Below are 12761 nucleotides of genomic sequence, written 5' to 3'. Positions count from 1 at the left end.
GGGAGTAATGACTGGAAAGAACCTCCAGGAAAAGTGGTGAGCTGATGAGAATCTGTTTTTCAATATCAGTAATACCTGGTGGTTATGACTAGTTTGTGAAGAGCAATTGAACTTACCATTTATGTACACTTTTTCTCTACTCTGTATTTTACTAGAAATGTCTTACTAGAAATACAAATAAAATGCTCAGTAACTTAACATACACCAGTCCATGTCACTCAAATTTGAGGTATGTTTTTGTTTTGTTTTGCATTTTTTTTTTTTCCTGTAGCAAACTGCTTCTGATCAGCTGAGGTCATAGCTGAAGGGCAAAGAGTCACTCGATGGAAGTAGAAGACAAGACTGAGAATGCCAGGGATGCCATTGTATTATAGAAACAGATAACCGTGTTTATTGGAGTTTCTCCTTTTTTGTGTTCTTCTGGTTATATATTTATTCATCATAATTTTACTTTGCTTTCCTTTCATTTTTCTCATGTTATCATAAAGTGGTATATTATTGGTTAAATTGATCCTTGTAATCAATATTTTACAAAATATTAGGAGAGGATAATGATAGGTAGGGTATGCCCTACCCCCAAATCTTGAATGTGAGAGTTGGGTGGAATAACAGGTGTGAGTTCGAATCATTCCCTTTGAGGATGTGTTGAGTATAATTTGGGTAATAGGAAGTATGGTGACAGTGTGCTAGGAAGGAGCACTCTTGTGGAGTTAGGTAAGAAAATTATCTGTGGAGGATGGACAGGCAGAGGGAGTGATTTTGATAGCCATTTGCCATTGCTAAGTGACCAGAGTAAATCTTTCCTTTCTATCTGGAGAGACTCCCCAATAAGGTTTAGCATTCGTGGGAAAATAGAATCTAAGGAACTGTTAGCGAAGCTGTGACATGGCAGACCTCTCTTTGGCTAAGCAAAAATGTGAGGAGACACAACAAAGTCATAAGTAGTTTGTGTGGATCAGGGTGAGCACCACAAAGTCCAAGGAATGGTTCCTGTTGGAACCGGGCTAATGGTGAGCTAGAAGAGTTTCAGATGTATCAACAGTGGTGGCATTAGGGTGAGATAATTCCCGTGGGTTTTGTGCTTTCTCATTCTTGTTCTTCCAAAGTTTGGTGTAGGTATTATTTTTGAAGTCTGCTATTAGATGCATTAGTTGTGTGCATGAGTGAGTGTCCTATAACTTGCCCATGTATTTTTTTATTGCTCAAAATAATGACTGTCAGTTTCTGAGGCTTGTTTAAAAGGAAAAAAAAAGCTCATACCAATACTTCTGTATTATCAAAAATGAATACTATAAGGGTGGGAGGCAGATATTATCATCCATAACTTGCAGATGAGAAAATTGACTCTGGGAAAGTTTAAAGAATTTGCCCCAGGTCTTATATTTTTCCTAAGTGTCAGTAAAGCAATTTTAGTCTTTATCTAACTCCAATTCCCTGTTTTAACCATTATGTGAGAAAACTTCATTGAAGTAGGAAAGCCTGCCTAATTCTTTGAGAAGACTTAGGAACCTGGGGTGTGGAATGTCAAACAAACATCCTTCTTAAAAACTATGGAATATAATGTAAGGCTTCTGGCTTTAGTACCATATTATCAATGTTTTGTGCAAAAACCTGAGCTAGGAGCTCAAATATTAAATGAGCCTTTTCAAACAATTTGCTTTTAACCTTCTTCTGCTTCCTCTCTTTTCTCATTCAGAATTAATTTTTACAATTGCTGAGGATGAGTTTGAAATATTTTAATACTTTCAGGAAAAATAAACTTCAAACATGATCAAATCAAGTCAGAATTGCCACTTTCTAGGTTATTGCTTCTGTCTTACTGCTCTTTGAAATAACTATTCTGACTTTAGTGTGTGCTCTAAGAAGCTTTTTTATCCTTTAATGATACTGTTTAACTAGAATATGCCAAACTCTATGCCAGATTCTGAAAGCATAAGGACAATTATTGTTTTGTGCCTGCTTCTAAGATCTTAAGGAATAATAAGGAAGCAAGACCTATAAACACAGACTTCTTTGTGATATTCTAAAGTCAGAAATCTGCAAAGTGTGCAGTGGGGATACAGAGGAACAGCACAGAGCACTAATGGGAGAGGATGGGATTCAGGGAAGATTCTCTGGGGCACTTGACACTGGAGGTAGATATTAAAGAAAGAGAAAGTAATTTTCTAGGAAGGGAAAGAAGACTGTGGGTTCCAGGTAGTATAAGCTCCAAAGAGTTCCAAAGGGTGAGTGTACAGTACCTCAGTATACTCCTTCCATTTTTTTTAAGACACAGTGTGAGTGTATGAGTGGTAGGCAAAGAGGCAGAAAGAACCAGGTGAAGGAAGACCTTTCTAAATCATAATAAAAACTTGATTGTGGTTGGGGATTGTAGTTCAATGGTAGAGTGTTTGCCTAGCACATGTGAGGCACTGGGTTTGATCCTCAGCACCACAGAAAAATAAAATAAAGGTATTGTGTTCATTCACGACTAAAAAAGTACCTTTAAAAATCTCAATTGGAAATAGGAAAGTGGTAATCACACCCAAATTCTAGAAAATAAAAGTCAGATCATAAAATTAATAGTATTTGCTAGTGGATTGGTTGTAGTGATGGGGCAGGAGGAGAGGTCTCATTTGAATCTCAGGTTCCTTCCATAAAAAATTAGGAATATAGAAAGAGAAAAGTTAGTTTGGTTGAGGTGAGGTAATTCTCATCAGTTTTGAAAATGCTAGAGATGTTCATAAAGCATTGGTGTGTGTGATCATATGGGGATCAGGAGAAGAACTTCCACTAGAAAGGGCTAGAATTGCAGAGTTTGATAAAATCCAGGTCAACAGCATTCAAGAGAAGAAACTCCTCTGACAACTTCACGAAGAAATCTGGCTGCTCATTCCCAGAAAGCCATCTTCTTATTCCTTTGAGTGACAAAATTTGTTCTCAGACATCCCCAGGTTTCATTTTCCTTATATTTCTCTCTGAAGTTTTCATTAAATTATTACAGTAAGCAAAGAATAGCTATACAATATGGATTCATTCTTAGGCAAAGTAAAACTTGGTGAGAATAATCAGGTTTTTTTTTTTTTACCTTAACGAACCTGGTCAGTTAATCTGGAACTACACTAATAGCCACCAGAAGCAAGGACTATGTCAACCAATTGCAAGTAAGAGCAACTGACATTGTTTTCTTACAACTCTAATTCTGTGCATTATACTAGTAGGTTAAAAGTAACCCTGATGGGAGTATTTATACCATAGAAATGGTCTGCAAATATTCTGCTGTTTTGTCCCAATAAAACTCATAGAATGGACACTTAATCACAAATGCAGCAGTGTTGGGAGGAAGGGTTTCACAGCAAGTACTTAGGTCATAAGCCCTTATGAATGGATTAATGCCATGATAAGGGCTTTCAGAAGGCTTCCCTTTAGTTCTTCTGACATGTTAAGGGTAGTGTTCCTCCCTCCTAGAGGATGCAGAGTTTAAGATACCATCTTGGAAATGGAGACTGGGTTCTTATCAAACACCAAATTTTCTAGTACCTTGTTCTTAAATATTGCAGCATCTAGAACCGTGATAAATAAATTTATTTTCTTTACAAATTATAAAGTCTTGGGTATTTATTTAAGTAACAAAAATCAGATAAGACATTGGCTAATGCCATAAGTCAGTACCTATTAATATTTCCCCCCAAAAGTCAGTTATTCAATATTTACAGCACACTACTGGTGCTGCCATATAGATAGACACTTCTCAAAAAAATACTCTCAAAAGTAGGCATGTAAATAGCAAGAAAAACACTGGAAACAAGTCTAGAAGATCATCATAGTGGAAAAAAAAGAGAACCATAGCAAGAATGAGTATATATGGGTTTCCAGTTGGTGCTTTTATGGATTCATTGTCTAAACAGAAGACTCTCTTGACATCTTTATGTCTGAATATTATCATCTGTCAGGGGAAAATAATGATTTACAAACAAGAATAAATCTTAAAAGGCAAGTGATTATTTGAGAAGTCTGACATGCTATGAACATGTGAGATATTGTTAGTAACTCAAAAATTTGAATATCAACAAATGTATCATTCTTGAAAGCCATCACTAAAATCTTGCCTTTGGCACCATTTGACTTTATTTCAGTTCTCTAAACTGTAGTCTACAGGAAGTTAAATAACTTCCTATGCTTTGAAATTTTAATATGATCAATCTTTTGTCTGTCCACATCTATTAAGTTACCTCTACATTGTGGTTGGCTATCTGATTTGTGATTAACAAAGAGGAAGGGTATGTTTTCTAATAGTTTTGCTTGGGAAATCTACAATTCTAGATATGATTATTTTTTAAAAAGGTAAGAGCATGACACTGAGGATTTTTAGAGTAAAATCAAAATCTGTTTCACCATGGAAATATGAGTGTATTTTTGTGGTTCATTTTTCTAGTTCAATTCTTAGAGCAGCGTTGTGATGCTGAGTGAGCCAATGACTGAATGGAGATTAAAACGTGGGTGTCTTGGATCCTAAGTTCACCCTTTGAAAATAACCTGTTCCACCTTCAGTCCTTAAACAGAAAAATGTTAAAGCTAAGTTTCAAAGATTTGGAGTCAGAATTGTCTGAGCCTCTTCTCTTTTCTCATCCAAGGTCATGTACCCTTCTAGGTGAAGGCTTAACCCCAACTCCTGTGTAAAGTTCCTCCAACAATCCCTCCCATTTTTCTAGAGGCAGCACAACATTGGCATTTGATTATATTCTAGTTTGTAGTGTATATGTGAGCTCATCTCCTCGAGAAAAATGCAGATTTCTTGATAATAAAGACATCTTTCCGTCCTTCTGTGTGCTCCATAATGCGTGGCATAGAGTAGGCCAATAATAATTTCTATGTGAATACTTGCTAATAGGTATAAGCAAATGTGTGCCCAGAAAATCCATACTTAGAGCGAACACATGTTCCATACACATTTGGACAGATAGATGATGGAATTCGAAAACATATGTGGCCCACTCAATATACACATGATGGGATGATGTATTTATAGAAGAGTTTTTCTGAGAGTTAATTTATGTGTACTATATTTGAACCTCTAGTTTCTTAGAAGGCTTTCCCCTCTCGCCTGACGGATATCTAATTAGTATGTGTTAAATTTAGAAAGCATGAATTAATTGCTGAGAACATTTCGTTGGAGACTTGGTACTTAAAAAAAATCCCCTGAAATAAATAAGATTTTCAAATGAGTCTTAAAGATGCTTAGCCAGCCCTGATAGGAATATTGTGTATTCTTTTGTTATGAATCCTCTTTTAGTGAAGGTTTTCTTTTGTAAAATAATCATTATTTGGAGGAACAAAAACTTCCAAACAGCGATTCCTATGGCATTTACCTCCCTGCTGTGACTGAGTTATTTCACTCAGGCTGAAAAAAAAAAAAAATGGCCCAGGAACACATATGGTTTTGGGGACAGGGTGGCTACTCTCTGGTGTCTGGAATATGAGTCATTTCCTCACACTCGGGTAAAGCAGAAGTGTGACCATAATCTTGTCCATTTGCCTAACCACTGTTGTCATCCAGAAATACATGTATTCCTGTACTAGAAATACAATACAATGGTCCTTGAGACTTTTATTAATTTATGAATTTTCCATTATTCATCCATTTATTCATCATTCATCAAATAATTCAGAGTTTCTTGGGTAATTTTACACCCTGGCGATAACTGTGGCATACAGCATTCCTCTCTTGGAACTACTAGGGAGACAGACATTAAACAGATAATCACAGATAGATAGGTTGTGGGGTGTTGGACTTTTCTTATCTACAATGTAAATGTGCAAAGACAATGTATCTTCTTCATTTTGTCTGTATCCATTCTGACATTTCACATGCATCCCCCATCCTTTGTCTTGGGAGAAAAATTCAATGCTAAGGGTAATGTGAATCATTTTATAATCTATTAATTTAAATAGTATCAATTCTGGAACAAAAATTTCCTCCTCTTAGGCAATCTCCTTCTCCTGGTGTGCTCCTCAGGGAAAAAACATGTGGTTTGTGTAGCCACATGTTCCTGGGTTGGGGTCAAGGGAGTTCCTAGGCATGTGCTGGTTCCTGCTATACCCCAGTCTTTCTTCTACCCTGTGCCCTGCACCCTGATGGGTTCTGATGCTGAAGTCTGTGTCTGAGGAACTCATGGTCCATTCTTGTGCACAGGACATTGCTTCAGAAAAGCATTCCCACCTTCCCCCTTGTGAACTCATCATTTCCCGGGTTCAACTGGCTGCAGGTCCCTGAACACTTACTTTCTTCTTCTGGTCCTGTATCCTCCACTAGGGAGGAACCTCACCTTATAGACAAGGCCCCATTAAAGGCCAGCAGCCTTCCAATTTTGTGTCCCTGCCACAGAGAAAATTAAAACAGCTGTGGAAATAAGCGTCAAGTCCTGCATCTGCTTGGTTATGACAAGTTGTCAGGTTTACCTGGATGTGGTTGTCTGTCCAGGTCTAACTGTGACAGCCTTCTCCCAGAGGCACAAACAGGTAGCAGGGTGAGCCCTCCAGCATATTCCTGACTCCAATATCCTTTCCCCCAGAACTGAGGAGGAGCAAACTTTCTCTTTATTTCTGAGATCCTCTCCAGATACATCGAGCTGGTCCCGCTATCAGAGGAGGAAGAGGAGTCTTCTCTGTGCCAACAGCTGAGTGGCACTACCCACCCTGGACTAACCCCTGATATGATGAATGCAGGAAATTAGGACACTGATACAATTCCCTCTCAAGTGATAATTGCTGCTTTGTTATTTTTCATGTGAGAAGCTGTATATTACCTTGATATGTCCTTTTACATTTCATCAGTTACCAAACGTTAAATTGGCCACTAATGGATACCTGACATGAGACCAGACAAAGATCTGGAACTCAGGGAAGTAGAAGAGGAAATCATATTAAAATATTAGTCCCCTTATGTAAATAATTAAAAATTATGATAGGTTCTACAGATGGAGGATATTTAATTAAAAGTAAAATCTACCATGTACCATATCTCAACACACTTTCTGTCATGCCTATTACAGCAGATCACCCCAATTGTTCAACCAATCTCATCACCTCAAATGCCTCAGTGAATTCTTTTTTAGTGATGCATTGATAATCTGCCTGTTCTCTCCTCTTGAACTTCATAGCCTTGCAAAATATTCAGTCTCTAAAACTGAGTAAGTCATCTCTCTGCTTAAGTCATCAGAGACTTCCAATCGGTTTTGGAGAGGGAAGCAAAATTTTTAACCATGCTATCTCTTTCCGCCTCTCACCCTGCTCCCTTTCGGCTCAGTTTTTTTTCCCCTGTTTTTTGGTGAGGTCACTGCTCCATCAGAAGCTGTGTGTTCTTTCTGCAGCCTGGAATAGACATCTGGCTCATGTCCACATGATTCACAGCCTTGTGTCTTTCAGGTGTCTACTCAAATGTCACCTTAGTAATGACAATTTTCTCACTCTTGCACCTAAAATAGTCTTTGTCTCTTTTCTGTCTATTCTTCACTCCTTCTATGCTTTATTTTTCTTGGTAGCACTATTAAAATCTACATTGTGTACAACTGTAGAAACAAAATGATGTACCCCATTTGTGTACAATGAATCAAAATGCAGTCTGTAAGAAACAAATAAATAAAAATGTATTTTTTTAAAAAAAGCTTTTATGCCATTTATTCTACTCATTTCTCTGTGTTCTTTTCTCCTTTTCCATGGCATATGCTACAGTTGGGCAGGGGATATATTGTGTCATATTCACTGTTGAATTCTCAGTGCCTAAGACAGTGCTTGTCTACAGAAAGGTGTGGAGTGAATTAATGGTGGAGCGAACAATTTATTCCAAGGTCCCTCTAAGTTGCAAACACAGACAACCATGCATACATACATACATACATACATACATATATGCATACACATTTATGGCACAACTTACCACTTTAGGGAATCAGGGACTTGAGGACAGAATAAAATACTTCCCCACTCAAAAGGAGGGAACACTGTTCAAAAGTAGATTGTCATCACAGTTGATGGTCTTGAAGAATTCAATTACCTGTTTTCTGCTTACTTTATTGGGTTTTATTTTTGTTCTAATCGTTTATACAAGACATTTTGACACCTCATAAAGAAATGGAATATAACTTCTCACTCTTCTGGTTGTACATGCTGTAGAATCACACCAGCCACACACTCATATATGTACATACAGTAATATTGTCTGATTCATTCTACTATCCTTCCTACGCCCATCCCCCATCCCCTCCCTTCACTCGACTCTGCCTAATCCAAAGTAATTCTATTTTTCCCTAGCACTCCCACTTATTGTGAAATTAGCATCTGCATATCAGAGAAAATATTCTGCCTTTGGTTTGTTGGGATTGGCTTATTTTGCTTAGCATGATATTCTCCAGCTCCATTCATTTAACTGCAAATGCCATACTTGCATTCTTCTTTAAAGTTGAGTAATATTCCATTTTTTTTTGTAGTCATTAATCTGTGTAAGGACATCTAGGTTAGTTCCATAGTAATTTGGCTATTGTAAATTTAGCTGCTATAAACACTGATGTGGCTGTTTCACTGTAGTATACTGATTTTAAGTCCTTTGGTTATAAACTGAGGAGTGGGATAGCTAGATCAAATCATGATTCCATTCCAATTTTTCTGAGGAGTCTCCACACTGCTTTCCAGAGTGGTTACACCAATTTGCAACTCCACCAGCAATATATGAATGCACCTTTTTCCCCACATCCTCATCAACATTTATTGTTGTTTGTGTTCTTGATAATTGCCGTTCTATTTGGAGTGAGATGAAATCTTAGAGTAGTTTTGCTTTATTGCTAGAGATGTTGAATATTTTTTCATATATTTATTGATCAATTGTATTTCTTCTGTTAAGTATCTGTTCAGATCCTTAGCCCATTAAACACAGATACTTAAAATGTAAGTAACAATGGTGAACTATTTGAATCCTCAATGCAAGGAACAGTGATCAGTAGGTTAGTGTCCACTTCTTACATCTTGAAGGAAGAGAAAATTCAACTAAATACAGAAGAGAGAGAAAAGTTATAAATATTAACATATTGTTTGAAATACATTATAAAGACAGGGTTATAGGAAATAAACAACAAAGACACATGGGGAATGCCACAATTTCATTATTTAAAGTAAAATTTCATGATAAAACTAACCAGACAGACTTTCATATTGTTAAGTATTACATAGTTATGTTAGAGTGCTCTTTATACTTTTTTATTATGAGAATATTCAAATATATACAAAAATAGAATAAATAATATAAGAAAACCTTTCTGTACCAAATATCCAGTGATAACAATTGCCAACATCTTGCTGTATTATAATACATTTTAATGTTCTTTGGGTATACAAAAATTAATAGTGTTATTTACATTATTCATAAGGATAGTTAAAAAATGTTCACATATGTTCAAAATTTCCCCAAAATGTGTACTCATATTCCCAAAATACCTAGGACACTGTATGTTTAAACCTTAGGGGAACAATTTAAGAAGAGGTCAAGTTTATTAGGTAACTATATTACTCCCATTTTTTGAAGATTAAAATGAGCATTGGAGGTTGGAGATGTGTTCAAAGTTATAAAACCATAGATATTTAAAATTATATTCTCCAACTGTATGCCTAAAGTTTTCTTCAGTTAAACATGAGAATAATGAGAGTTTGATTCCTGCTTTGTTCATAGATTTTTCCTTATTAAATCTACCTTTACACTTTCTTGAATTATTTTGCACATTTTATTGATTTTGGACATATAAACTGACTACATTTAACTTTGTATAACTTTTGTTTATTGGGTGGTTATGGTAATTTACTCCAGGGGAACTTTCTTGTCTTATGTTGTGCCCTTTAACAAATGTAAGAGTTAGCAAATAGTTATTTTAAAAGTATATTTACCATCCCAAATTATTATTTCCTAAACAAATACTACTCCAAAAGTTAGCACATAAAGACTTGTTTTTAATCAATGAACTTATTACTATCAAGAATGTTAGGAGAACATTTTATTATTTGAATAGTCAGTTTTTTGGGGAAAAAAAGACCCATGGGAACACTAGTATGTCTTCAACATACTGAATGGTGGACTATGCATAGGTTCCTTCCAATGAAAGTGGCCAACCATGTTACAAGTGCACAGAATAATATGTCTAAAAACTCTGACATTATTCAGTAGCTTTTATATTTAGCTTTGGACAATGCAATTCTTTTAAAAAGAACCTATTTAAATAAAATGTGGAAAAGTCAAATTAGGCAATATAGATATAAACTTGTTAAAAATGATGAATAGTCATTTTTATAGTCATACTTTCAGTTGATTTAACACAAACAGAATTAGAATGTGACTAAGTTATTTTAAAAGTTTGGATAAAAATAGAAAACCAATTGCCTGTGAATGACTCAATCTCCATGACTGAAGGACATAATGAATCAGTAACTATGAGTCCTACTCTTATGGACACAATCATCCCCACAAAATCCATATATTGAAGGCCTACTCTAATTATCTCAGAATATGACTGTATTTGGAGATAGAGATTTTAATACAGGCGGGTAAGCTAAAATGAAATCTTAGGGTAGACCCCAATCCAATATAACTGTGGCCTTATTGAAAGAGGAAATTTGAACATACAGAGACCATAAATGCACACACAAAAAAGGAACATGTGAAGACATGGTTAAAAGATAATAATTTGCAAGTAAGGAAAGAGGTCTTAGAAGAAACATAATATATACAAACCTTGATCTTGAACTTCCAGCATCCATAACTGTGAGAAAATTAATTTCTGTAGTTTATATTCAGTTTGTATTATTTTTCAGACTAGCAAAATAACATTCTACTATGGTTTGAATCTGGAATGTTCCCCAAAGACTCATCTGTTAAAGGTTTCTCACCAAAATGAGTCAATATTCAGAAGTGGGACACTTGGGAAGTGAATGGATCATGAAGGCTCTAACCTCATTAATGGAGCAGTCCATTGAAGAATTCATTAATGGATTAGTCCATTGAAAAATGGATTTTTGAGAGGTAGTAGAAAGGGACTTAGTACAAGGAAGTAGGTCCCTGGAGGCATGCCCAGAAAGGGTACTTCTTAATCCAAGACTTGTCCAACCCCATCCCCTGCTTCTTGGCTGCTACGACTTCATCAGATTTGATTCTCCTTGCTCTTCCAACATGACGGTCTGAGACTCAGTGCAAAGGAGCTAGCCAACTATGAACTGAAACCTTGGAAACATGAGCCAAAATAAATTTTTTCTCCTCTATGTTGTGTTTCTCAAATATTAGTCACAGTGAAGAAAAGTCGACTAACACAAACACTCACTACGTATGACATTCACATAACTTTGAAATATCAAACCCCGGACAGGTATTTGTTAAACTTAGATTTGAGAGTTTTACTCTGCCAGAGTAGTATGGGTTTTATGATGAGTATTTAATTGCAAATTCTCAGGGTACTTTTCTTTTCAGTTTAGCATTATCAAATACAGGTGCAGAAGTTTATTGCTCTTAAGGTCTTGCACCCCCTACCCAGAGCTATATTCCCTTTACTAGAGTGGACTAGTGTCTTCTGTGAGTGTCTGTTTAGGGTACATTATTGGTTATATAGGATCATCAAAAAGATTTAAATCAGGTAAAGTTTAAGGATGCTAACACAGAGAAAGCTTCATTGGGCATCAGTGAGAGAAACAAGTTGTGGAGTCTATGAGCAAAGGAAAGGGAGGTCCATAGAGTAGAGGAAACTGGAGTCCACATCATTGTTCCAGGACCAACCAGGACTGTTTCAGAACTTTCCCTTCTTTGTTCTTTGCTTTCTTTCCCAGGTGGCACTTTCATTTTCTCTTCCCAATCCTTTTACTCAAGTTCTTATTAAATGAATTTTCCACAGGGTCACCCTTTCATTAGATACTTCCAGGAACTCTTTGCTAATTTTCTTCTGAACTTTCTCATTGGATTTAATTGAACCCACTGAATCCAGGGCCTGAATCATCAACAACCACATAGTTTGCGGACACAAAGGAGTAGCTCTTAACTCCCAATGGTAATGAAATATATACTTGAATTCCATTATTCTAATGCAGCATAGAGGGAAGAACAATCAAGTGTAGTCATCAAAACAATCATAGCATTGAAATTCTGTGCTGGTTTTTGCCTATGTAGTATAATTACAGGAAGGACAGGAAAATCCCCCAAATCTTCTCTTAAATATTTTTTCCACATTGACATTAAATGATTTAATTTAACATATTTTCATTTTCATTGTTGTCTTTTAACACAGGACTTATTGAAGAAGAAAGAAGGAGAAAAAGAATATTTCTGATATCAGAGAGGTAATGAATTTCTCTGAAGAGATGATTGTAAAGAAGAGTAATCCACCATGAAACTTGACTTTCCCTCCATCACACACACACACACACACACACACACACACCTTTCCACATACCATTGGATCCTGAGTGAATAAGATCACTGGAGGCAAAAAAAGAAACTTCTCTGGGAGAGATTGAACTTCAGAGGTAACAATTTACACTTGCAATTACGCTTACTCACCATGCAGTTCGTGGTATAGAGTTCATGTGACTTTTAATGGCAGGATCTGTTAAGCTCCTAACTTCTTCAACCAATAGGTGTGAAAATCTCAAGATAATTTAGCATAAAATTCAAGCAATAATAATGTTTAATCACTGCTTTTTACGTACAAATTTTCTCAGTTGCCTCCCATTGGACAGTTGTATAGAATAGTATGTATGGT

This window comes from Sciurus carolinensis, chromosome 15 (genome assembly GCF_902686445.1).
Source record: "Sciurus carolinensis chromosome 15, mSciCar1.2, whole genome shotgun sequence".
Classification (NCBI taxonomy): Eukaryota; Metazoa; Chordata; class Mammalia; order Rodentia; family Sciuridae; genus Sciurus; species Sciurus carolinensis.
The sequence above is the reverse complement of the archived record's forward strand: the minus strand, read 5'-3'. Positions refer to the sequence as shown.